We start from the raw sequence: 26,490 nt of genomic DNA on the forward strand, positions 1-26,490 counted from the left end.
ATCTTTCCATACTTTTCCCAACTAGTTGCCCACAACGCTGAACAATAGTTACCTCGGGCCACCTTTCACTTGGTTTCGGTCAGTTTATATTGTAACGGTTACTGCATAGTTCGTTTTAGTAATGTTACAGTCACTGTTTGCCTTTATTTTTACGCATTTTTTACAAGAAGCCACAAGTTTTAGTGGCTGAACTAGTAGATTCATTATCTTTGTAGTTATCCACGTGTGGCATGATAATAAATCATGCCACATTAAATTAGGGCTGTAATAGAAGTATGTAGTGCTTAAGTGTAGTTCATTTTACAACTGTTAAACAGAAACGTTTTTTTTTCACTCACCCACGGAAGGTTGTAAAACTACAATATATTAGCACTGTGGGAGAACTAAAGATTTTTTTTTTTTGTATTTTTATTTAATGGAAATTCTGCTCTAAAGACCCCAAAAAAATATATATATATACAATAATATTTTCAAATCACTTAAGGGCTCTAATTAGCGGGCCGGTAATCTGTACCGAGCGATGAAGTTCACTTCCCACATGAAGACAACCATAAGTATCCAGTGACGGGGGGGGGGGGATTCAAACCCGCAGCCTCTTGATGAAAGAGCGGGTATGCTATCAATTCGACCAACCAGCCCAGTAATTTGCATGGATAGAACTACATACTTTCATTACTTTTGGTATGAAATAGGAGACCAAGATAAACTGGGCTTCTCATTACTGCTTCGCGTCTTGGAAAATTAATTTGGCTCAAAAGATTCAGAAGGCAGGTCTATGACTTTCAAGTACCTTTTCTCTTTTAATCATTGGTAGTTACTTCTGTTTAACTAATGCGTATGCATTTTCTATAGAAACATTTCTTTTCGTACCCAAACTCAGCATATGTCAGTGTCTCACTCTTTATTCTTTCCAAGGAGTGATAATGATGAATCTTCTACTTTCGATATGAATACGAAGTCAATGTCATCCAACGAAAGCATTTCTTAAGTACCCAGCATACCCTATTTGACTCAGAATTAAAAGTCCTTATTAGTTTTCAATTTACCTGAACAATTTGGAATGCTTGGAGCTCGCCTTCAGTAATTGCACTTTTTAGTTCGAGAGAAGTATAAGGTCCGCGCGGTTAGCCTAGTGGCTTTGCGCGTCGCAACCATATACCTGGGGAAGGAGTGTCCCAGGTTCGATTCCCGTCGAAGACGTGAGGAATTTGAGATCGTCCTCAGGCACAGCCAAGTTAGCCGGTCTTGGGCACGGGCAGTAGGGTTTTCTCCTGCAGTTTATCTGGCGTTTTTCATCCCGCAAGCAGGCAAACCGGCTCCGTGAACATGCGTATCTACAGCCAAAAATATATCTCCCCCCCCCAGCGGCAGACTAGGCGACAGGAAACGGGAATAACGCGTAGTGAAAGAAGTTCGAGAGAAGTATAACTGTTAGATCTCAAATTAGGGAGGTGTGAAAAGATGAAGTATTCTAAAAGTCTCATTAAACACACGAGTGATAATAATTCGCGATTGTCGAAGGAAGATGTTTCAAAGATTCATTTCTTTCATTCTCACTCAGATTTCATTCTTGAAAACCTTGGTACAGGGAGTAACGAGCAGGATGAAGATCCACCAGGATATCGCGATAAAGCAGCAATAATACATGAATGCATTACCGTGATTAGGAAATTACTGTTAGAGTCTTCAAAGGGAAATGTGCGAATACGCTTACAAGAGGAAGCTAAGGACTTAAAGCACTTTAAAGTTATTTTTAATAATTAAAATATATAGAAAATCAAATAGCAGTTAAATTAGAACTAATATTAGAATGGACACATTAAGAGGAGCATAGATGTACTCCTATTGATGTTATAATACTTTTCCCCTTAACTATTAAGCGTTACTATGGAGCACGTTTTTCTTGTGTGATTAATAAGATGCAATTATAAACATTCTTAAAAGAATGCTTACAATTCTCTTTTTATCAAACAAGAAAACTAAGTAATTTACATGATATAACTTAATTTCGTATCTCATGTTTCGTGCGTAATGCAAATTAATGCATGCGCAACATAGTCGAGCTTAAGAAACAAATACTGTACTTTTCTCGTTTAACTGAAGGAAAGTAGGTTAGAGAGAATGGCTCCACTGGCTCAGTTATTTTTACAGTAATTCTGAGAATTTACATTAAAAGTGTCTCCTGACAAACAGAATTAGATGACATAAGGGTTTCTCAATTGTAGGTCACAACTTAAAACTATTTAAAATTCATTAAATTAGTTTATACAGAGACTTACGCAACTAGATTTTATTATTAAATGGCGACTTGTTAGATTAACTGGGGAAGTGCTCTAGCGAAATCACCAGAGTTGTACACCTCCGAAACAAAAAATTCAAATAATCAAAGAAAATTTGTTGAATGATTCGCAATTCTAATTTATTGCATAGAAAATGATTGTCACCAAATATGAATTAGCATCATCTAAAGCTGCGTACTCTGTAGATTATATAATCATGTAAACACATAAAAATGTAATATAAATTATAAGAGAACTGTTATTTGAAAACATTCACAAAATTAGAATAATTTTTAACGTGATTCAAAATATTGGAATATTCCAAATTTTTCCGATTGGAAAAATTTGGAATAATGTGGACATATTTCAGTAGCTGCGGGACTAACTCATGTGAGAGAAATCGTTTACGCATGGATTTCAGTTAATCATTTGCTAAACATGGATCGAACGAGTGACATATCGGAAGCTAAGAACTTTCATATGGTGTCTTTATACAAAGAAGGCCAAACTCAACATTTTATAGCCAAACTCAACAGTTTATAGCTAAGAAATTTAAATGTTCTCAAGCAAGAGTTAGTAGAGTATTGAGACAGTAATCAGATTTCAAAATAATCGCTGCAATAGCGGTCGAAAGTTAATAACTATATCAAGAGATGAGAGGAGATTGAAGAATATCGTGAAGAAAAACCGCTTCCTAAATGTAAAATATTTTCACAGGAGATGGAAAGAACCAGCTATGAATGTGTCTAAATCTATGACTTAACAAAATTGGGTTTTAAATAACATGTGCCTAAGATGAAGCTGCTTATGACTTCCAAGCAAAATGCAGTTAGAGTGCGATGGTGTAAGCAAATACTGTTGTGGGACTAAGGAACTGGAAAAGGTACTTTTTAGCGATGAAAGTATGTTTTGTGTGTCCCATGGTCATCAAGAGGTACGTGTTTGGCGTCTTAATAAGAATTTGATAAAGAATTCATGAAACGTTCGGTGAAATTTGTAACCTTTCGCATGGTGTGGGCTTGTTTGATCGCAGAGGGACCAGGTAGGCTGCTTATTGTGTAAGAAAGAGTCAATTCCATAGTGTATTGTCAATTCCAAGAAATTCTTTAGCACTTTATATTACCGGCATCGGATTTACGTGATGATGATTTCCTTTTTCAGCAAGATTCAGCTCCTTGACATACTGGCACCACTACTAGATGGCTCAAAGAAAGGCAAATCAATGCAATTCCTTAGCCGGCTAACTCACGAGATTTAAATCCCATTGAGAATTTGTGGGGAATTATGAAGAAACGTCCTCAAGAAGTTGCCCCAAGAGACAAAAATGAATTTGTTTCTAGTCTGCAGACCATATGGGCATGTTTTGATTAAAAAAAAGACTGTGAACCGGTTGGGCATAAATAATATGCCCAACCATTTACGAACGGTCAATAAAAGTTCCGCGCGGTTAGCCTAGCGGCTGTGCGCTTAGCAACCATATGACTGGGGAAGGAGTGTCCCAGGTTCGATTCCCGTCGAAGACGTGAGGAATTTGAGATGGTCCTCAGCCATAGCCAAGTTAGCCGGTCTTGGGCGAGGGCAGTAGGGTTTTTTCCGGGAGTTTATCTGGCGTTTTTCATCCCGCAAGCAGACAAACCGGCCCCGTGAACACACGAATCTACAGTCATAAATACTTAACCCCCCCCCATGAGGAGGCTCAACTCGCCCCAATAGGGACGGGGGGAGAAAAAGGGAGGAAACTCCATATGAATAAATAAAATAAAATCTAAGGGGAATACAGCAAAGTACTAATTATCACGGTGTTTGCCTTTGACTATAATTTTTGTGCATTTATTTTCGCATTATTTTAATATTTCGAACTACGTCAAAAATTATTCTAATTTTGCAAATGTTTTCAACTAACAGTTTTCTTATAATTTATATTTCATTTTTTTAAAATCATCTTATATTGTATAATCTATAAAGTATGTAGATTTAGATTATGCTAAGGTATTGGTAATAATTATTTTCTATGCAATAAATTAGAATTGCAAAATCATTCAACACATTTCCTTTGATTATTCTATTTTTTATTATTTTTATTTATTTGGAGGTATATACGTGCTGTTTATGATATCCCAACAGATATACTGGTTATTCGGTAAAGGCAATGCGGTAGGATTTAACTACTTTAATTTTATTCATTCGTTTTATTGAAATTTAATGAAACAAAATAAATGTCTTTATTTAACCTCCTTAGCCAGTCGCGCGAGAGATCTTTAAGAATGAATAATAATAAAAACTATCCGCAATGATTTATTGGCGCACTTATTTGGATTGATTTGATACGTTAACATTTTTTCTCGCAAAGAAATGTTTCAATGGTTTAATTTTCGATCCCTTCAGTTTTTATTAATTCTTTCTTCCATCCCTATCAGTATAATTTATGGATGTAATTTATAAGTAAATAAACAAGTAAGGAAATTATTACAAACGATCACAAAAAGAATAATGTCACTTTTATATTTTAATTTGCTATAACGAATAATGTCACTATACAAGAGTGCTTAACGGCACTCTTGTATAGTGACATTATTCGTTATTGCAAAAAAGGAACATAAACCCATTTCTGATATAAGCACTGTGGATATAATTTTGTTCTAATGTTTTCATTAAAATGGTCAAGCCAAAGACAAAAATAAATAAAAATAATAGTGATTCTAAATGGTCGAATGATATCAGATTTTTTCATCACGTAGTTATGAACCTGAGAACTGAACAATGACAATCACTGCACTGCAGCAAACCCACCCATTCGATGAATCAGGCATTAGTTAGTAAACTCTTATAATTGTTTATGCAGTTAAAACCATTCAAAGTTGAATTTTCGATTGTAGGTGTTTTTTTTTTTTTTTTTTTTTTTTTGCGAGAATAATACTCACAATCGAGTGGTGACACTTTGGTAAAAATATTAAGAGCGTGATATTTTTATATCAAACTCCGATTTTTGATTATACACCCTAGACAAATTTCGTTAATTTCCTGCCAGACTGGAATAATTACTATTAGTCGACTATTTATTTATTTTACTTCTATTTTATATTTATTTTTTAACCAACGTCCCTCAAGACTTTCAAAGACTGCAAGGTAATACCTGGATAACCGCTCACCACGCAACACAGACTGCTGGGAGCAGAGCTTCTGATGCTGAAGCCGAAAAGATCTTTAACATCCCATGGCATCAACTTGACCAGCAGTCAAGTTGATGCCATGGGATTTTAAATGGACGAAATCTGTGTGCAGATATTGTACCTGCATTGAAAAGAATGTAGAATCTCAGTGAATAAACTCAGTGAAAAAACATGAAACAGAGGTGGAAGGAATATTACCATGAATTGCTTAATGAAACCTACCCTAGCGAAATTTTTCCCGACCTACCAACAACAGTTCTATGATCTCTCAGAGATCACAGAATCAGAAGTAATGAAAGCAATTGATAAAAGGGCAAACAACAAAGCCACAGGACATGAAGATATTCTGGCTGAACTGTGTAAAAGGTTGGGTGTGGTTAGTGTAACCTTCCTGACAAATCCTTTTAATAGGATCCTCGTAGAGATAATGTCAAACGAATGGAGGAAAAAGCTCTTTGATACTGATCTATAAAAATAAATGAGATGTGCTGCTCATTTAATATGGGAGCGAGGGCTCAAATTTTAGGAGCTAATAAACGTCAGTGAAAATCAGTGCGGGTTCGTTTGGGGAATATTCAATTGATGCCGTAGACTCAATCAGAAGTCTACCTTAATGGGAAAAAAAAAATATCAAAAAAAAAGACTCCGCAACTAGTATTTAGTGACCTCGAAAATGCATCTAATCGGGTTCCACGGAAATTAATATGGAAAGCAATGAAATCAAATAAAGTTCTAGAATATTATATCAACCAGGCGACAAATATGCACCAGAATGCCACAAAAGTAAGAGATTCAGCAGGAACCAGCGAAGATTCGAAATCAAGGTCGGAGTACATCAAAGATCGGCTCTCAGCCCGATTCTGTTCAACTTGGTCATGAACTATCTAACAGCAAATATTCAATGACTTTTTCCATGGGATATTTTATATTCTGACGATCCAAGAACAGTACGGCTGATGCCAAATAAGTGGAGGGTAGCTCTGGAAACAGATGGCTTTCGAATTACCAGACAGAGGACCTAGTACCAGTGCTGTAATATTTTCGAACAGCCTTAACAATAACAATATAAACCTTCAAGATACTCCACTCAAGAAGGTGGACAACTTCAAATACTTAAGCATCATTACCAAGGAGGGTACCACCGAAGCAGACGTGGAATGCCACATGAACAGCGGCTAGATCAAATGGAGAGCGATGTCCGGAGTATTGCATGACAGAAGGATGCCAGTACAACTCACCATTATATATGCGCGGAATGCTGGCCTCTTAAGAAACAAAAACTACACGCCACTGAGATGAAGATGCTGAGGTTGGTCGGAGGCACCATCTTTCTGGACAAAGTGCGTAACGAGCATATCCGTGGGAGCTTTTCAGCTAGATCTATCGCTGATTAAAAAATAATAATAATAAAATAAATAAATAAAAATGAGCGCCAGCTTTAGATGGTTTGGATACTTAAAGAGAAGCTGTGTAGATCACATGATGACGCGGAAGGTAATGGAAATATGTATGGAACCAAGAGGATGCGGTAGACTCCGTTTAACATGGATTAAGCCCCTTATTAAAAAAAAATCCTCCAAACTACCCATTGGCGGCGACGACTGAGGACAGATTATCCTGGCGACCCCAAGCGAAATGGGATAATGGCGAAGACAAAGAAGACGTGGATAGCTTCCTACGCACATCCTACATTTTATAAAATCTCATCCAACTGGAATTATCGCAATATATAATTTAGAAAAGTTTTTCTCTTTGTATTTCTGTATATAGTCTGACAGAAACAACAACTGGATTGACTTGACACAGAGACGTGTGGACACCAAATTTCACTAATATTCTTCCAGTCTTCTAGAGCATAAATTATGTATGGACAGAGAAAACATGGCAGCTGCGTACTGCATTTTGCGCAATGCTTCCAACAACATAAATATCAGATAAGGTAAACAGGCTCCGAGGTCACGATTATGTGTCCTACTGGAATATCTGCAAGGAATATAAAAGAAATTTTTTAAAAATGCAATTTACACGAATGTTCCTGGTATTTTTCGTATGACATTTCTAAATCATACTCAAGATACAGCCCACTCATTGTACTAGTACGATATATATGTTACAACCTTTAGTGAGTGGGATTCACATAAATAAATATAAAAAAAAGTATCATACTCTGCAATCGGATCAGATTGCTTAAGTTTTACTACCTAAAAATATTTTATTTTAAATTTCCTTTCTTCTATAGAGTTAATATTATTTATACGTAACACTCGATAGGTGTCTCCCTTCGCTAAATAAACTTCGCTTACTTCATAAAACATGCTATCATTAACCAAGGCTGGGATGAATATCAGAATGTGCATCTGTCAAGGTCATATATCACCAAATAATTTAATATATATTTTTTATCACACAGACTTTTTAATGGGCTCATGATATTACCTAATCATACATTATATAATAATTATTATAATGGAGTGTTAATGACGTAATAATCTGGAAAGGGGATGATGTGTTATTTGTTTCATCATTCGAAATGTATACCTTTGCATCCACATATTTTTTATTTTTTATTTTATATATATATATATATATATATATATATATATATATGCAGTAGCATAAAAACATTTACATATTTCAAATGGTTTTTAAAAAGTCGTTTCTCAAAACTGTGACATTTGACAATTTTGTTGGTCGAAAACATTTTAGTTCAGAATAGTATTTTGGGATATCTATTAAGAAGTGGGTATAAATATTAGAAAAGATATTCATCTGAACAGACTAAGTCAGTTAGAAAACTTAATTCTTCCGTGTTGTAACGTTATAAACGCATTAAAGGGAAAATTACAATCTGATTGATCCTCTAGGATCCAACACTGTAGGAAATGTGAGCACAGGAAGACAAAACAATTGAATGGCGCTAGGGAATGCGCAACTCACTATGCGTGAATTCAAAACAGGTCATGTTATATCTGATGGCCAACGATGGGTATATCCTGTTGAGACAATAGGTTTCAGATTGCACAAGGAAACTCACCTTATAAGAGTTGCGTGTGTAAAACATTTCCTCTAAATTTCATTTTAACCGTTAATTTTCAAAATTTTCTATCTTGTGACAAAGTATCAAAATGTGTGTCACATGAATAACTTCTCATCATGTTTCTTCCACCAGAATGGCCTACTGTACATTACAGAATGTGACACGAAGTATCTAATTAGGTTGGGAGCTTGAATAAGACAAAATATTCGCTTCGATCACGATTTCCTTCCCCTCCCTGCAAAACCTATACGCTGCCAAGATGTGACCAAAACTCTGCCAAGTGGCAACTGTGTGTGCTTCTCTGCATAGTCTGCTTATGCTGCAAAAACAGATTCAACACTCTAAAGAAACCAAGAACATCCATCTTTAACCAATTAACCGAGCACCGCAAGCAAAACCGTACACTAGGTTCTGCTACTTATACGTGTGTGTTATTTAAGCTGCTGGAGAACCCTACTTCCATCAGTTTTCAAGGACAAGCGTTAAACCGTCGTCCTGTTAAATATGGAATATGTGCGGTATATTTCCATTATATGCATCCAGAAAGAATGTTGCTATTTTGTAGCAGTGAGGGGCATGAAATTGTAGAAGGAGCTCGCAGCGGTAATTTTGCAGTGTAGATCGCAATATATCTGAGAGATACATTCATTACTAGTATGTGCTAAAATGCAAGAAAACATGAAGAAAAAATACTGCAAATATAATACATGATGGTACAAATTAAGTGAATATTGAATCCAACATTATTTCATAGCCGAATATAGAAACTACAAGAGTTTCGTGCCGAATATATAGAAACTAAAAGTTTCGGCGGATGCAAGCATAAGTAGTGCCTTATGGTCAACTCGAAGTAAAGGTGGACTAAGCTCCAGTCGTCTTTCCTTAGTATTTTCCATAAATGTAAAAACACATCTGGAAGAGGTCAACAATCATTTTAATATGAAGAGCGCAATATAAAATTTTAAAATTACGGAGGGCTCATGACACAGGCATTTTTTCTCTCATTTCAGGCTTATAAATTCTACGATTAGTTGTTTTTAAGAAAAATGAGATTTCAAATTTTAACATTATTTTATTTACCTCGCTTTTACAACATATTTTTGTCACATGAACGAATATAAAATACCATAGAAAATAAATACAAAAAGAATATTCATGTTAACTATTAGCATGTATCTGTCAGATCAGATGCGAGTCCTTGCTTTATCAATCATAATGGCAAATGTATTTGTTTATTACGCAATAATAGTGTGGCTATTTCTAAAAAAAAGTAATATAGAAAGACATTTCAAAACCATTGATGCCAATTGTAATTTTAAGTTTAATTATTTAAATCAGGAGGAGTCGGCAACGAGAGAATCATGGCGCCCGCAATATTGCGCCCTTCATATTCAAAAGATTGCCGACCACTGCTGTAGAGTTTTTCCTGCAGTGCGAATTAAAAAAAAAAAAAAAAATGTGTCTATTGAGTTTTTTAAAAACAAAGGTATACATAATAATTTAAATAGTAATGTACGTCCACAGTTCACAGAACTGGGGCTGGCAGATTGCCAAGAATAGTCAATTCACTGAAGGGGAGAAAGAAATAAAGGATGTACGAATTCGTCACCAACACGCGAAATCACGTGCTTTACGTAATATTTTCCAATTGTTATACAAGTCAAATAGTTACCAATTTAAATACTACAATGTTCATAAAGAAAGGTTAATTTTCCGACGTGTAATAATAAACAACTCATCCCACAAGACGGATTGATTACCCTATTATCGGAATGGATTCTCCTTTTTCTGACATGCGCAGAAGTGCCGAAGGGTCTCGCATCTGTGTGTACAGTACCAAGCTATTCATCATTAACTGCTGAAACGTAACAAGCTGCTAAGAAACGCTTTACTTGTCAAAGCCGTTCGTTAATGCGTATGATTCAGCAATGGACATCTGATTTTCTGGTTTCATGAATTTTATTATTTTTTTTATATTCAAAGTTTTAAACGAGAAGCACGTTCTCACCAAGTCTTGCGATGCCAAACACAAGTTAAGATTTACGTCAAAATTTAATACTCAAAACTATATTATTAAATCTTACAACTGGTCCTCGGAAAAGGAAAGGTGGTATGGTATTTTAAATATTTCATATAATGAAATCATGTAATTTGCACAGTGTTACTCGTAAGACAGGAATCTTTTCTAGTATAAAATTTACACCAGTCAGTGAATTTTATTCACTGGTGTGAGTCCCGCCAACGTGCACCAGAGACTTGAAAAGTTCACATGTTTGGGCTCTATAATATGGTTCCCTGATTATGTAATCCAGCACACTGTGGTGTTATTTAACTGAATATTCAGAATATTTTTACTTCGTCCTTCTCGGGAGAGAGAGAGAATCGTTGTTGTCCTCCCCTGTGCATCTGTCACTGTTTCGGAAAAACTTCTCAATAAGATTTACGTCAATGATAATTGATAGAGGATAATTATCCTCTAAACCCTAAAACTAAACTAACAAATGTTTATGCGCACAAGAAAATCATAAAACTAAACTGTGCTAATGATGTAAACCTTGGGATTACTTTTCGAACAGATTGTCGGTCTAGCTCAAAGTTTACAGAAATTCGCAGAGGGTTTGCAAAACTGTTCTCACTTACACTAGTTTCAAAATTTATTGTTCAGATACTTCTCTTTTAAAAATGAAAAAAATGAAAATAAATTATGCCTTTAAAAAACGCATAATACCTGCTTTTCAAATTTTCTTATACTGAACATCTCATAACAGGAAATTTCATATCCAGTGAGCTACTGTAAAAACAGCCGTCTTTTTATATATTTTCTCTTATATCCTATTACTTTTTCTCCGAAACCAGTGATTCGTTGATATCACGCTGACGCATAATCTATGCATCAGAGAAATTTCAAGTTACGTAGGCCGAGTAAAATCTGGTGCTTGAGCTAGTTCTAGCCGCAAGTTAGGCACAATCGACTGCCCAACTCAGGAATTACATGAACAAGTGTATAACAAAAAGACCAGCATACACATGCCTTTGACATTGTTATTTTTACGTGTTTTGCACATTGAACAAGCGGGTATCACAGCAATGAACATTTCTTGTAGAAATGTTCATTGCTGTGATACTAGTTCTAGGGTTAAGAAAATCCTAGACTGCTCGTCCTTTTTTTTGGCATCATCACTGCTCATCTAGGATATGCTATCACCCCACGACATTTCCTCCCTCTCACCCTCCTCACTATAGGTGATTGACATTGTTATTGTGTTTAGACAGCCCAAGCTATTAACAGAGTTTACCTACTAGCATATTTCGAAAGGAGAAAAAGGAAGAGAAAAAAAAATACAATATTATGTAATTTAAAATTTTTACTGATAATTACAAAGTGTCATACTTTCTAAAAAACATTTAAAAAAATGAATATATTCTAATTTTTCTTGTGCGAATGTGTTGTTAGGTTTCAGTTAAAATGTGCATGAAGAAAAAAATACCTTACAATACAAATGACGAACTTATTTACACAAAACAACAATGAGTGTCAAAAATTGATGTTTGCTTTAGTAATATATTACACAAAAATAAAACATTTTTCTACCATGTGAATGATTTGTAGTTGGTAAATCTAATAAAAGTTTAAAAAAAGACTAAAATGCATCAAAATCAGTTTATAAACATGTAGAACGTTAACTGGTCCGCGCGGTTAACCTAGTGGCTTTGCGCTTCGCAACCGTATGCCTGAGAAAGGAGTGTCCTAGGTTCGATTCTCGTCACCCACGTGAGGAGCTAAAGGATCTTTCTCAGCCACAGCCAAGTTAGCCGGTCTTGGGCAGCAGGGTTTTTCATCCCGCAAACCGACCCCGTGAACACACAGGGATACAGCCAGGAATTCTTAGAGGCATAGGAATGACCATCCTATCCTCGTACTTTGGTTACGAAATCCAAGCATGCTTGGAAGGTTGTGGGCCTTAAAGGCCTGTTAAAGCCATTGAGATAGATAGAACCTTAATTCTTTCCAGCATTCATCACAAATGTCTTTCCTGTGATCCGCACACACAAAAATGTCACATACTGAACAACGGACTTTGGCTTTCCGATCCTTGGCTCGGGACAGATCTGACATCTAGCTTGCTTCTTCACTTTTGGTTCTGGAGATGCCTCAGCAGGACCAGCATTGGTGTCTTCATCGCCTTGGATGTTCAGAACTTTCTTTATGATATTCGTAAGTTCTCCAGACAGTGGCTGAGCCAGTCTCCTTTTCATGTGTGTTGTCGCAAGATTCAAGCCCAAATTCTTCAAGTATTGGTACCTAATCACCCCAAATCTTACAGAACGACACATGCTTCATGAACTACACTCACTCATTGACTGATGTGGAGAACGATTGTTGATTAGAGTATAGCTGGGTGGGGAAGCGCTGTGCACACCTGCGACTAATTTGTATAAGAAAATGGAGTCAGCTTGGGTAACACATCACCCTGGGGAGCATTGTAGGGTTAAAGACCATTACGTTAATTGCCCTCTGTCGATTTTTTAACTGTCAAATAGATTGACAACAGTTAAGCTTTAACATTTCCAGCATTTCATATTAAAACAACTGAATAATAGGCTGAGAATTCATATATTTTAGGGTATATACGGTTTCAGATGTCTGCGAACTAATAAACATTTTATGTACCAGGAGTAGGTCGATGGACCACTGCAATACAAAAGTTATTTTTTATTCTCCGTTAGTCGACTTTTTTTTAGAACAAAGATATTTAAGTACATTTCGCAACGATACGTAAACACACATTAGACTGGTTTGTTTTGTGTGCATACCGCAACTCCGCTCTGGAAGTAAGAGTTTTAATAAAATTTAAAATTTCGAATGTTCACAAAATTTTGTCGAATAATTTCAATTTCTGTTTTAATTCTGTTCTAAATTTCCTCGAAATCAGTCTAAGCGATACATATTGATATACAATTATGTTACAATATACAAATAAACAACCTTAGAGTACATATTTTTGGACCAAATAATAGCAATAACTTGTGGTTGCTCGTTCACCACTTTAGAATAAGCAAAATATTCAGATATGTATTGTATGCGTCTTAAGATAATCACGTATGAACAGTAAAATCAATAAACCGTTAGAAATTGATAGTGTGTTTATCCAGGATCTACCATTAACATTAATAATAATATACTGTCTTTAACACTTTATAAAACAAATGTAGTTAAATAGTTTTCTAATAGAATGGAGGGGGATATGAAGAGAGTCTTAAATTTAAATCTTCCTCTACCAGACTGTACATCATAAGAAGTTTCTATGTTTTGTGTTTTCCAGACATGAAGTTTCCGCCCCATAACGAAGTAACACTTACATACCATACTAAAAATACTGTACATGGCTTCTGGCAAAAAAAAAAAAAAACAGGCGTCTGATTCCAGATGTGAGGACGATTTATGGATGTTTCAAGAATTAAAAGTGGCTTTCGCAAGCTTCGAACTTTGCTCTCTTCGGTTTCAGACTGTGAGTGCTTCTGCACTTGTATTAACAAAAATCGGCTCTTCTGGTGCATTCCAGATGTATATGATTAATATGCTGCGCCCATTTATCTGAGTATTTTAATACCACGACATACGATAAGATTTATTTAATAACTACACACTGATATTATTGGAAGATATTTTTCTTTTCTTTCCGGGTTAAGCAAAATTACTCATATCATGAAAGATGACTGGCAAAATAAATCAACTATATTAGTTATTGACATGTATTAGACCATTTTCCCATTCCTCATCATACGCTGTAACTAAAAGTGATATATCACAAACTGGTGACGGAAGAAGTTATATCATTCCGAACTGAATTATCAAACAATGGACTGAGGTACAGGTTAAAATGATATTAGTCAAGTTACGTTACGTACTGTATTGTCTTAAAAAAGATATCCCGACACAATATGAGAGTCGATATGCAGCTCAATCGCTAACAGATCTGACAGAACGCGCATTAAAAAGTTTTACTTGCAAATTTATTAAATATTGCATAATAAAATGGCCATGCTTTTAAAAGCATGGCCATTTTATTATTCATTTAAATAGTAAAACTACCAAGCCGAATGACTTAATATCGAGATCGACACCGTAACCAGAAATATTGAAAAGTTATGCTACAGTGCTACTGGATTTCAATGCATGGGTTATTTGTTCTGCGGAAATGAAATGTCTTGATGGCGCTCTATTAGACAGACCTCAGACTCGCATAGACATGAGCATTTCTTTAAGCCAATCTGTGGTAAGAAAATACCACACCACACCACACTACATTACTACTACCTAGGTCTGCTAACCCAGCCTAATAATTGATGTCTGCATGACATCGTCGGTTTGAAGAAGCTTTGCCTTACGAAAATATTGCAAAAATCAGCACATGAAAAAAGAAATGCCCATTTATCTGAAAACAGGCATATTCTGATGGTAGCACTAATGCAAAAAACGTATTCAAGTGTAGCTTATATCGATTTTTTAAACAGGTTTGAACTTCCTCTCTTAAACATTGTAAATGCAGATGCAGCTTCCTTTTACAGCTTTCCCTTCTTGCAGTATGGAGAATTCCACGGCTCCTAAACTGGTACCATAAAGGATGTCCAGTAATTTAGCTTTCCGTTTTCTTTCTTTCTTTCTTTTCAGTACAGACCGTAACCACTTATTTGCATAGTGATTTTTTCAAAGTAAAAAATATGCCGTTATCGGAACAGACCTTACAGTTGCCATGGCACTCAAGCGCACGTGTTAGCAATATGACATCTACCATATGTATTTGCATAGTGATTAGTTTATGTAATGATATTAATAATAAATTTATATCACAAATAAAAAAAATTTCATGTCTTTTCGTTTCTTGAAGAAAACACACATAAATGCAAATAGGTAACGGTAATTACAGTGATATCTCGTTAATTTACCACATCAATAAAAAATATAAGTTTGAAGAATGTAGCATTCTCAGTTACTACTGCTTGGGAAGCCGTCGAACCTGAAGCAATTCGAGCGTCAAGGAAAAAACTATGCCCTTCTAGAATTTACCAAAATAATTACGGTGATACACAAAATGAGGAAATTCAAAACTTGCATAATTTGGTTAAAAATTTCACAAACCGATGTCACGGAATGGTTTACAGGTGGAACCGAAAGTGCATTCGAAATCAAATCAGATGCTGAAATTATAAATATGACGCTACAGAATGAAAGAGAAGACGATGATGACGATAAAGAACTCGAAGAAAAAAAAGTAAAACACGAAGAGGCAGTTGACAGTTTTAATACGTGTATAGAATGGGCTAAGTAGAATGACACGCCATTCCACAAAATTTTATTGCTAATGCAGCTCCGAGAAGAAGCATTCGAAAAAAAAATTTAGCTTCCAAGAAGCAAAAGAAAATCAGTGACTTTTTTACAAAGAAATAAAAAAACTTCTTTTTTTGTGTGTTGTGTACAAGAAAGTGATATTTTTTACGCAAAGTAAATAATTTACTTTGTATATATTAATAGTATATAATTTTAAGTTATATACTGAACTATGCAATTTTATTAAATCGGAATCCTCAACAACACAGGTACATACAAACCAAATATTTTACTAAAATAAACTTGTGTATTGTATTATTTTTTAAGTTTTACGTTACAACAGTAGCTTTTATTCTATCAGTTACTTCATTTATTTACAGAATTAAATTGATGTACCATTAGAATCTGATTATTTTTGTCTAGTTATTGTTGTCTCTTGGGGAAAAATTCGATAATCCGAACGGGCACGGTTTTTATTGGTTTGGATTGGCGAGATACCACTTTACAGTAAAAGAAAAACCTATTCGCGACGCTTGCCATTGTGATATTCCACATATCTTTGCTATTTTATTTTCGATAGCATACTGGTTCTTGATACAGCGACTGTTCTCCAAGAGTTAAGTCCGTCCGATTCTGCTATATTACTGAGCAAAATTAAAACGTTTGTTTTAACTCACGCGTTCAGTAATTCTGATTCAAGAGTGCAACTATACGCAGAGACCTTGTTACAACAAGCACTTACGTTACGTGAGAAAATAGATAACACACGTATTGTACTATTCACGTTGCATGTACAGTATTTTAGTATAATTTAAAAAGAACAAGCAAATTAAAAAAATTTCTTAAATCGAATTTATGAAAAGAGGAATTTTTAGAAAAACAACCTTTAACCGTGAAAATGTGATATTCGAATCAGCTTGGGTAATATGCAATTAACCGTACAAATGTGTAATGGAACATAAGAAACGGTCTTCGATTTTTATATTTTATGCAATTAAATGTTAGCGCCTGTATTATTATTGTTATCAAACCTCCATGGAGTCATATATTTTCACTCTCCGCACTCAACACTCTCGGGCAATGCATTCCAATTGCTCGCTACTTTTCAAGAAAAAAAAAAAAAAAAACTTGCTGCTCACATCCTCCTCATGCAGCTTCCAGGGATTACCTCTTGTTCTCTCCCTGCTTTTACCTATTCTATGCAAAACCTCTCCCACATTAAACTGGTAAAAAAAACCTTAACAGCTTATATGTCTCAATCATGTTCCCACCCTCTTTCTATCCACCAATTTTTGCAAATTGCATTTTCTCAATCTGTCTTCATACTCAACTCTACAGACAGCAGAAACTACCTGTTAATAGTCTCTGGACCTTTTTCCAATGCATCTTCATTTTTTTTTGAAAACCAGGTGAATGAATCTGTGCACAACAATCCATATGGAACCATAACATCCTTACTTCTACTAGTCAGTGCCCTCCGTACCATTCAAATTATCCGCTGTGCTCACCTCACAATTTTAGCAATATGTACCCGAAATTTTAGGTCTTCTATATCTCTTCCAATATATTTTCACCGACTGTGTACTGTACATCCCATCTTTGCTTCCCAAATCAAACCCTTACACTTTGCAACACCGAATTGACAACCTCTACTCATTTACCCATTCAGTCAGTGCACTGGTTTTGAAAAGTTACAGTATCCAGTCTACTCCTGATAGTTTTCCCCAACTTTGTATCATCTGCAAACAACTGGATATTACCATTCAGACCTCTCCCAAAGCGAATTCCCTCTTCTAAGAAATCGCTACTCCATAGACAACTTGCTGATACCTATCAGACAGCCAGTCTCCACTCCAGCACTTTCATCTACTGTCTAGCCCCATCCGTTCTAATTTAATTACCAGCTTGCCATGTAACAATTTATCAAAAGCCTCTGCAAAATCTAACTATACCACTGTGTATGCATCACCCTTATCCAATGCATTTGTTAACTTATTACAATAAGTAAGCAAATTACAAAAACATGATCTTTCTTTAACAAACCCATGCTGATCATCAAAGAGTATTCTTCTGCTGTCAACCCAATTCTGAATCTTGGCACTAACTAATCTCTCTAGTACTTTTAACCACAACTTCAGACACAAAGATTGGCGTTTAATTCAATGCCTCGGTCTTATCATCTCTCTTATGAATAGGAACAAATTTACTCTCTTTCCACTCCTTTGGAACTTGGCCCAGTGCAAGACTCATGTTAAAAAGTATGTAAAAGCTGTTAACTCCCAGGAACATTTCCCTCAGAACATGTGGGTGAAATATTATCAAGTTTATTCAAATTCCTCATATACCTCTTACTAACAGTTCCTCCTCCTTTCCCACCGCAATCAAGTTCTGCATGATGTCACATCCACAAGAATGAAATACCTTTCCAAATTGCTCATTAAATACCTCAACTACATCCTCTGCAGCGGTTATCATCCCCCCATTTTCACTAATCAATTCATCCTTCCATAATTTTTTTTTCCTACTGGCCACATATGAAAAATTTCCTTAGGAATTTTAGCCCATTAGCTAATTGCTGCTCATACTGCACTTTTGCTACCCTTATCAAGCGAGTCACCTCCTCGCCTGCCTATTTGTACACTCCTCATGCAAGTGGTTGTTATAACCACTCATTTTGTCTTCCAGATTGCATACCTTACCTGTTAATTCATCCATTTCACCAGATAGTTCTTGAATATGGCCCAACAGCAATGATATGCTTTCCATCCAGTTCCGCATTCGAAGTTATTGCTGTAAGCCTGTTTCTTAAGCTTTTCATAATTATGTTCGGCTTGAAAGATGCAGTCATACCCAATGCCAGAGTGAGCCTTTTGAACACTTCGTAATCTCTGAAAAATGTCGCCCCCTACAATGAATTTACCAGAAGAATTTTAGAAACATCCACGTCGTTTTAGGGTACTAAGTGACTGGGAAAACGGTTGAGTAAACTCGCTTCTTAGCCGGGTGCTAGTTTGAAAATTGAAGCCGAGATGATGATTGCAACATATCTATAAGCATGCCCTTATGGACAATCATAATGGCATGATACACTCATCATCTTTAGGAGTAGCCGATGCCATCCATCAATTTTCTTGGACTACAGAATTATTTAAGTGTTAGCTTGATCTGCATTTCCTATCACTGTATAACGAACCCTGTTTTCGACAGTATTTTTCAAAACTGTCGACAGAAGTATAATTTTAGTGTATCACAAAACGACGGGTTACTGATAGTCCAACTTGAAAACTCCTTTAAGCTCTTTACTTATCTGTCATCCAGGATATAGATCCTAATTTTCAAGAAGGATGTTGGGATCAACCTGATTACATGCGATGATGCAAGTTCAAAAAATGTTATTGTAAAATATACGAAAATATAAATATATAAAAGTAAACTGACTAATTCGCCGGCCCAAATGGCTGACTGACTAACCTATCCTAAAATAAGCTATGGATTCAAATTACACGGTGGACATGGATTCCTTATTAATATATTTAGATGGTAGACAAATTTCATTGCACGGTGTGCGATCTGCTCTGTTAGTGGAGGTCTGAAGTGGACTGAAAGTTCCTGCTGATCTTCAAGAATAGTTTTCAGATAATCTAACACTACCCACTCACGGTATGAATGTAACAAATGTTGCCAACATTTTGCGGCTAGAATTCGTATTAAAAATGAATTTAAAAAAATAAATAGTTCTATGATATAACAGAACACACACACACGGATCGACAGTCACATACTTAATTCCTCATATGAATGCTCAACCAGTCCTAAGGGACGCTCGAGGAACGGGGGGAACCCCATACGGTTAAATAAAGATATACTCATAAAATTGTATCAAGCACTTCGTTTAACCCATCTCAGCATACTTAGCAGATGAATCTCAATGATAGTTTCTTCACAGTGTTATCACTGATCGATCATCATAATTAATAAAATGAACAATTATAGCTTCTCAAGCATTTTATGAGAACACTACACGTTCTGGTTTTCGTAATGCATAAGGAGGCGCGGCATACTGTTATATTAAAAGCAAACTTTTTGACTGACAACTTGTGCTGAATATAGTTCTTATTGTAATCTTAAGACAAATTTCACAGAGTAATAAAGTTCTCAGCTATACAGATCACACAACAACCAGAAGAAATTTTTTGATTAATTTTCAGGAAACGTTAAAACGACAAAATTAATTTCACCTCCTTCATTAAGATAAAAGATAGGCTAGAATCGCTATCCACACGAGAGAGCGAGAGAAATTAATAATTCGAAATCGTCCGAAATGTTTAAAATTCATCTTTATGGAAGCATTTTTAACTGATTAGGACTACTTATTATTAAGAGCAAAAACTCATTCCAAAATAAATCACACCCAAAAGCTCATGTACGAGTAAATTGCTTGTAAAAAGTAAAATAATAACAACAAATAATTCCCGGATTGCATTAAACATGACTGCAGTACAGTAAAGGCCTCAACGTCTAAAATTACATCCCTCGTTTTAAACTTTCGGTCACGTTTGAAAATGAATTATTGCCGAATAAGATCCACCTCAAATTACTAAACTGATATAGATATGCATTTCAACTTGAAATGTCACTACAAGCTGAAAAACAAATATAAGCAACTGAGTAAACCTACATACACGTCTGTGGTTCATTTATGTTTGGCCAAATCGAAGTTGAAACATTTCTAACCATTAGCCTAACTATTATTATTATTATTCGTGACACCTCCAAGGAGTCCGAGGACTCATCGCGGGAGAACACCCACTATACAACTGTCTCCACCACTACACCTCTACTCCAATCATCTCCATTAACGCCATTATACTATGACAGACAATACTTAATTATTTCTTCCCAGAAATTTATTCTCAATCGACCATACAGGTCTATCTTAACCTTGATGTTATAAGTGGCTATGTATACAAAATAATAATAAATAACCGCTACCCCAATACGGAAAAAAAATACAGATGCAAGCAATAAATGATAGAAACTTTGCAAAGGGAAGAGATTTTTTTTCAAAATGTATCAAAACTTTTGAAAAAACATTACAAAATTATATTTATATAAGTTAACGAGATATGTAGTTATTATTATTATTGTTAACGGGTATCTATCTCCATGAGTCAAAAGACTCATCGCGGAAGGTCCACAGCATAGTGCACAATATACCTATCATACTATCCACAGCCATCAGAATTGGCTGTGGATAGTATGGGAGGCAGAAGCTAATGGGACTTCTGCCACCATGGGAGGCAGAAGCTAATATTATACACTAATATTATCATACCTCTCTTTAAACTGATTCACTGACGAACTAACAACTGCAGGCAACCCATTCCACTCATTCACCACCCTGCTAGCAAAATATCTAGACCTCACATTCTTTCTAATTAAAAGGTGTATTCAACTTCCAGTAGTTACCTATATCTTGTTAACTGTACATTGTTATTTTTCAGTGTATTATAAATTAAAGCACTTTATGAACATATTTTTATTCTAAACTTTAAACAGGCTTGAAGATCTTTGAAATGGGAGGGTTACTGTAGTTTTCAAGTTTGTATCAAAAAAGATTTGGTACAAATTGAACGTCACTGCATCGTTATTTAATTTTTATGTTAATTTTATTAACTGTTTGTTAAAAATGGTCATTAACATTTTGTAACAGAACAATCACAGAAACATATACCTCAAATTACTGCGTATCAGATCAAAATGAACGAGAAACCTTAAGCCTATTCAGTATATGTGTAGGATGCCACTGCGGGCAGATATGAATGGAGATGTATTCAATGTCACTAGGTGCAAAAGTTTGCACCTTAGAATGAGATGGAATGTGTGATACTGACGGAAAAGGCGGAAACGGATTTTAGGATATAAATGGGTACAGAACTGAAATTCATGAAGCATGTATGAAGCATATAGGTGGTAGTAAAGGCAACATTACTGCTAAAATAATGAAAAGAATAAGGAAAAATTGGCCTACTATGCGCAAAATTTAGTTGTCTGGATTCGGTAGTGCATATGGGAGAGGGAGGTAGGAGGAGTGGGGGGAGGGAAGAAAGTTCATGCGAAACAACTGTGATAGTGTTAGGACTGGAATACTGGCTATGAGGATTTTTTTTTTTTTTTTTTTAATGATAATTCCATACATGAGAGAACGCCCAAACTTAGTGGACAGCCAGAAAGCCGAGGTGAAATACGAAACTTGTAAACTTGAAGAACTAGATTGCACTCTTTGAGTAACAGATAACACTATTCCAAATGATAGCAGTAGGTGAAATGAAGAGGAAGAAAAAGTCGTTGTGCGAGTTTGGTGGTGAACTGCGAAGGAGTGCTGAATAACTGCTTCGCTTTTAAAGGAGCACGGTGGGTATTACCCACTACAATTATCATGAATTGTGATCATAGAAATATTTGTAGAGAAAGCAAGCACCAGAAACTGAACGTCTGTGTAAGCGTGGACTGAATTGGTGAGCAATAAGTCATTAAGCAAGCTAATTGTTCTGTACTGAGTCAGGTGTTTTTAGGAAGCTCTTAGGGATATTACTACAAGTGTGAGAATAGTATTCAACGGTTGGACAGATATGTGATCTGTGCAAAGTTAAGTTATTCAGAGGCAAAGCTTTTCGTGAGAAAGAGAAAATTGAATTTTTTGGTTTCTGGGGAGGCGATATTTGTAATATGTTTATGAAAGACTGTTGAGTTGATTTGATCAAAGAATAGAAATAGTATCTTGTCTAGCAATTTATATATACACGTAAATATATATTATAGCTGCAAAGTCTCAGGATAAAGATCCATCACCACTCGTAATATGTCCACACTGTGTCATCCACGCAGAAAGTTGACAACCAAATAGCAGAAGTCAGAAAAGAGACTATATGGTGGTAGCTTACTTAAAAGGCCTTTCCTGTGCCAAATCCAATAAAAAGTTTGAGATATCCAGAGCATCAATCACTTAAAATATCCTAAATTTTCCATCATATCTGTCCAAAGTTGGACAACATAAGCAAAAAAGATTACCTGTTGATCAACAGCAGGGAAATGCTGTGTGAGGTGCAGGTAAGGATCAAGAAAGAAGAAACAATTGGATGCTTTGTTTGTGTCCATGTTACTGACGTTCCTTTATTTATTAGCTAAGAGGTAGCATGTGTTAATGGTCTTTATTATTAAAAAAATTCAGGTGAGAGAAACTAGACGGTAATTTGAAGGTAAAGATTTCTCGCTCCTTGGTATCCAGTTTGAACATAGGCAAATAAATCAGAGAATATTGAATGTTGCATATTTGTAATGGTAGAAGGATATTTACTAAAATCGTCTTTCCAAGAATCCAAGGAAAATGAAGAAGTCAGAAAATTGGTGGAAAAATATAGTTATGCCAAAGTTTTGGTGTTGATAATTTACGTGCGCAGCAGTTTTGGATTTTTGGCTCAAAGAGGAAAGTATTTTTAATCTACTTATTTGTATAATGAAGAAAACCAACCCACCTGCTCCATCTGAAACCGGATATCCAGCTTAAAAGTTGAGCAAAGAGCGTTCCTTACGGGAGTCAAATTCTAACAATGCTGATCAGCAAGTAGAAAGTAAAGAGATGATCTACCTCAGACAATTACTAAAAGAGAGGATTCACAGGTTTGTTACCTGTGAATCCTCTCTTGGATGATTCCCTAAAATTTTTCTTTAAAAAAGCATTCTGTCACTCTAAATGCTAGCAGACCTCACAGAAGGTCTGTTACTGGTTTTTTTTTTTTTTTGCTACTTCAAAATTTCCATAAATACTGCTCTCCTAAGCTGTTTCCCGTACCATCAACAGGGTGTAGCATAGAGGCAGCCTACCTCACGGCGCGGTTTAATAAGGGCGCTCGTTCAGCCATATTGTGATAGACGCCGTCGCTAACGATTCCTGTTAGCGAATTCCTGTAGCAAATGCGGAAAGAAGTTTTTCCAAGCTTAAACTGATTAAAAATTATTTGCGAACAGCAATGACCCAAGAAAGATTGGTTGGTCTAGCAACTATATCGATAGAGGCGGACATAGCTTATAAACAGTTTTAATGTGCGATATCCCCGTGGAGCAAATATTTAATTAATATTATTATATAATCGTTTTGCAATAATGTTTCTCTTGTAATAAAAGCAAAATAGCAATTGGAGATTTTCTTATATTTTTGACTTATAATCCATCAGGAGCGATATTTAACTGTTAGCCTCAGGGTGCGATCTAATCTGGCTACGGCCCTGGCTGCTTCCACTATCTTCAACCATCTAGCGGCTTTTTATAAACGCAAGCAGCTACTAGTAAATCCAGTCAGTCCACAACTAACTTCACTCTTGCATTCCATCCATGCATCTCTATTTTTTGAAAACAATCTTGCTCACCAAGTATTCTCTAGAAATTACAACCAACCTCCAGGTTCATTATCTCTTAATCCCTCTTCACACACGGCGCTAATATGCAACGGGTTCTGGAATCTCTTGTATGTGGAAATGATTAAAAAACATATTTAAAAAAATATATTCCGTAATGGCTATATATAATTCATGTTTTTGTTCTATACCGTAGTGCGTAGTTTCCTAAGCACTATGATGTAATTCTCGATTATCATGAAGATCATCTCTATTTTCACTTACATGCTTGTTATATAAAATTATCAAACTATGTCCACACTGTAATTACTGAGAAAAGTAGGTAAAGTACTAATTTAGTGGCGTACACACGAATATAAGTAAGGCGGAAGGGGTCAAGAGTTCAGGTAAATCCTATAAAAGAATGAAATGAAACCGAACTGGAGCAAAAACTTCAGAGACGTCAAAACTTGTTGCAATGTGGCGGGGAAGAACATAAACTAGTACGGGACTAATAATTTAATTGTCCAAATATGTTAATTAATATCGCAATGTGTTCAGGATGGGTGAGTCGGCATTAAGTGTTCAAGTGACACTTACTCGATTTCAACGTTAAAATAGCATATTAAGCAATAAAAAATATTATGCTGTGGCCGTAAGTATTACGAATGAGCTATACTTGAACACAAAATAATAAATTGCATGTAATAAGTGCTATAAAAATCCCCACGTCGGAGTTGAAAAATGCATTTATTTTAAAAAAAAAAGTTTATAAGTGTAATTCGATGTTCTAAACTTAATTTCTTAAGTTATAGTGCTTAAAATTTTTTTTCTGACAATTTAACGAATGCTATGTGTCTTGCATATTCTACTGAAGTAACTGATTTTATCCATCTAGTCAATATTGAGAACTATTGCTTTGCAAGCAGATAATGAACGAATGAAAGTACAATGTACGGTATATTAAAATATTCACGTGACACGAGAAGCAAAGTTATTTTTCATAAATTTCTGGCTGAATTAGATAATGCAACAAATATTTTACTTATGCATGCATGCTAACGTACAGAACACGCAAAGAATGCAGAAACACTGAAAAGTCAATGAAAGTAGAAGCATCTGGAGCATCATTACAGTGAGGATTTCGTTTTGGTGAGAAGGATGAAGAAATCCAACATTCCTTAAATATATATCTTGTTAATAACCTTTTACTAAGTAATGCACTTTTCTCATTATCGTTCATTAAGAATATACAAATTATTCTTCTAACTAGTTAAGGACAAAGGATATTCGCAATTTTTGCTATAAGGTGCATTCAATTTCGGCTCAATCACACAATATCAAGCTAATGCTAAAGTGCCTGCTCCTTCACTGGCCTTTTATCGATGGAATTAAAAGAATTTAAAATGCAGATATAAAAAATAAAAATGAATTCACGGTAATCAAATGCTCGTGCGAAAATCTAACACAATTGAAAAACTGAAACAGGAAAATAGTTGATATTTAATAAATTAAAGACTTAATTCTGTATGTTAGTCAAGTAAATATTAGTTTAATAACCAACGTTTCACTGACTCTGTCAGCATTTTCAAAGGAATACACTGGTAAGCAATAGAAATTTCTAATATCCTAGATGAAGAAACTTTGCAACTTTTGGACAACATGATTCGCAAACGTTATACAAAAACTTTCAATCAAAGTAAAAAGACACAAATTAAAAAATTTAACGCACTATATGATAATCACATAAACTCCAAACCTTCCCTACCAGACAACCAAGTCATTGTGAACCAATCTAATCACATCTTAACAAAACCAGAGATTTCTATTCTCAAAAAAGGATTCAATTTTACCTTGAAACAAACTACTATTCCAAAAATGGACTTTATCTGCAACTTAGAGAAAGCCTTATCATTATTTCCACACACAATAGCGAATGACTTACGATTAAAAAGCAGTGTAATCCTCTCCGCTCCCTCAAGATATTCTCACACCAAATCTAGCACTATGGAAAGAAAAGTACTACTGAAATTAAGGAACAACAAAGAAATCATTATACTGAGAGCAGACAAAGGCAACAACACTGTCATCTTAAATACTACGGAATATGAAGAAAAGATCAATAATCTATTATCGGACACATCTGTCTATGTTGTTCTTAACACAGATCCTACTCACAAAAACCATCCTGATACCAATGAACTATTACGTGATATGACCAACTGGCCTGTGGACTTGATCAAAAAATTAAAATCTATGCATCCGTTAACTCCAAGACTAT

General features: G+C 35.4%; 2 protein-coding genes across 2 annotated transcripts in view; one reads left to right on the plus strand and one right to left on the minus strand.

Moving 5' to 3' along the window:
• The window catches only part of LOC150094412 (TBC1 domain family member 2B-like), a 406,352-nt gene that overhangs the window by 33,344 nt on the left and 346,518 nt on the right, over positions 1 to 26,490 (minus strand). The window lies entirely within an intron of this gene.
• Positions 1 to 26,490, plus strand: part of LOC150094413 (uncharacterized) — a 116,882-nt gene that overhangs the window by 9,760 nt on the left and 80,632 nt on the right. The gene's annotated exons all lie outside the window — the stretch shown is intronic.

Source organism: Typopeltis vanoorti, chromosome 22 (assembly GCF_054136105.1).
Source record: "Typopeltis vanoorti isolate ZY-2024b chromosome 22, IOZ_Tvanoo_1.0, whole genome shotgun sequence".
Classification (NCBI taxonomy): Eukaryota; Metazoa; Arthropoda; class Arachnida; order Uropygi; family Thelyphonidae; genus Typopeltis; species Typopeltis vanoorti.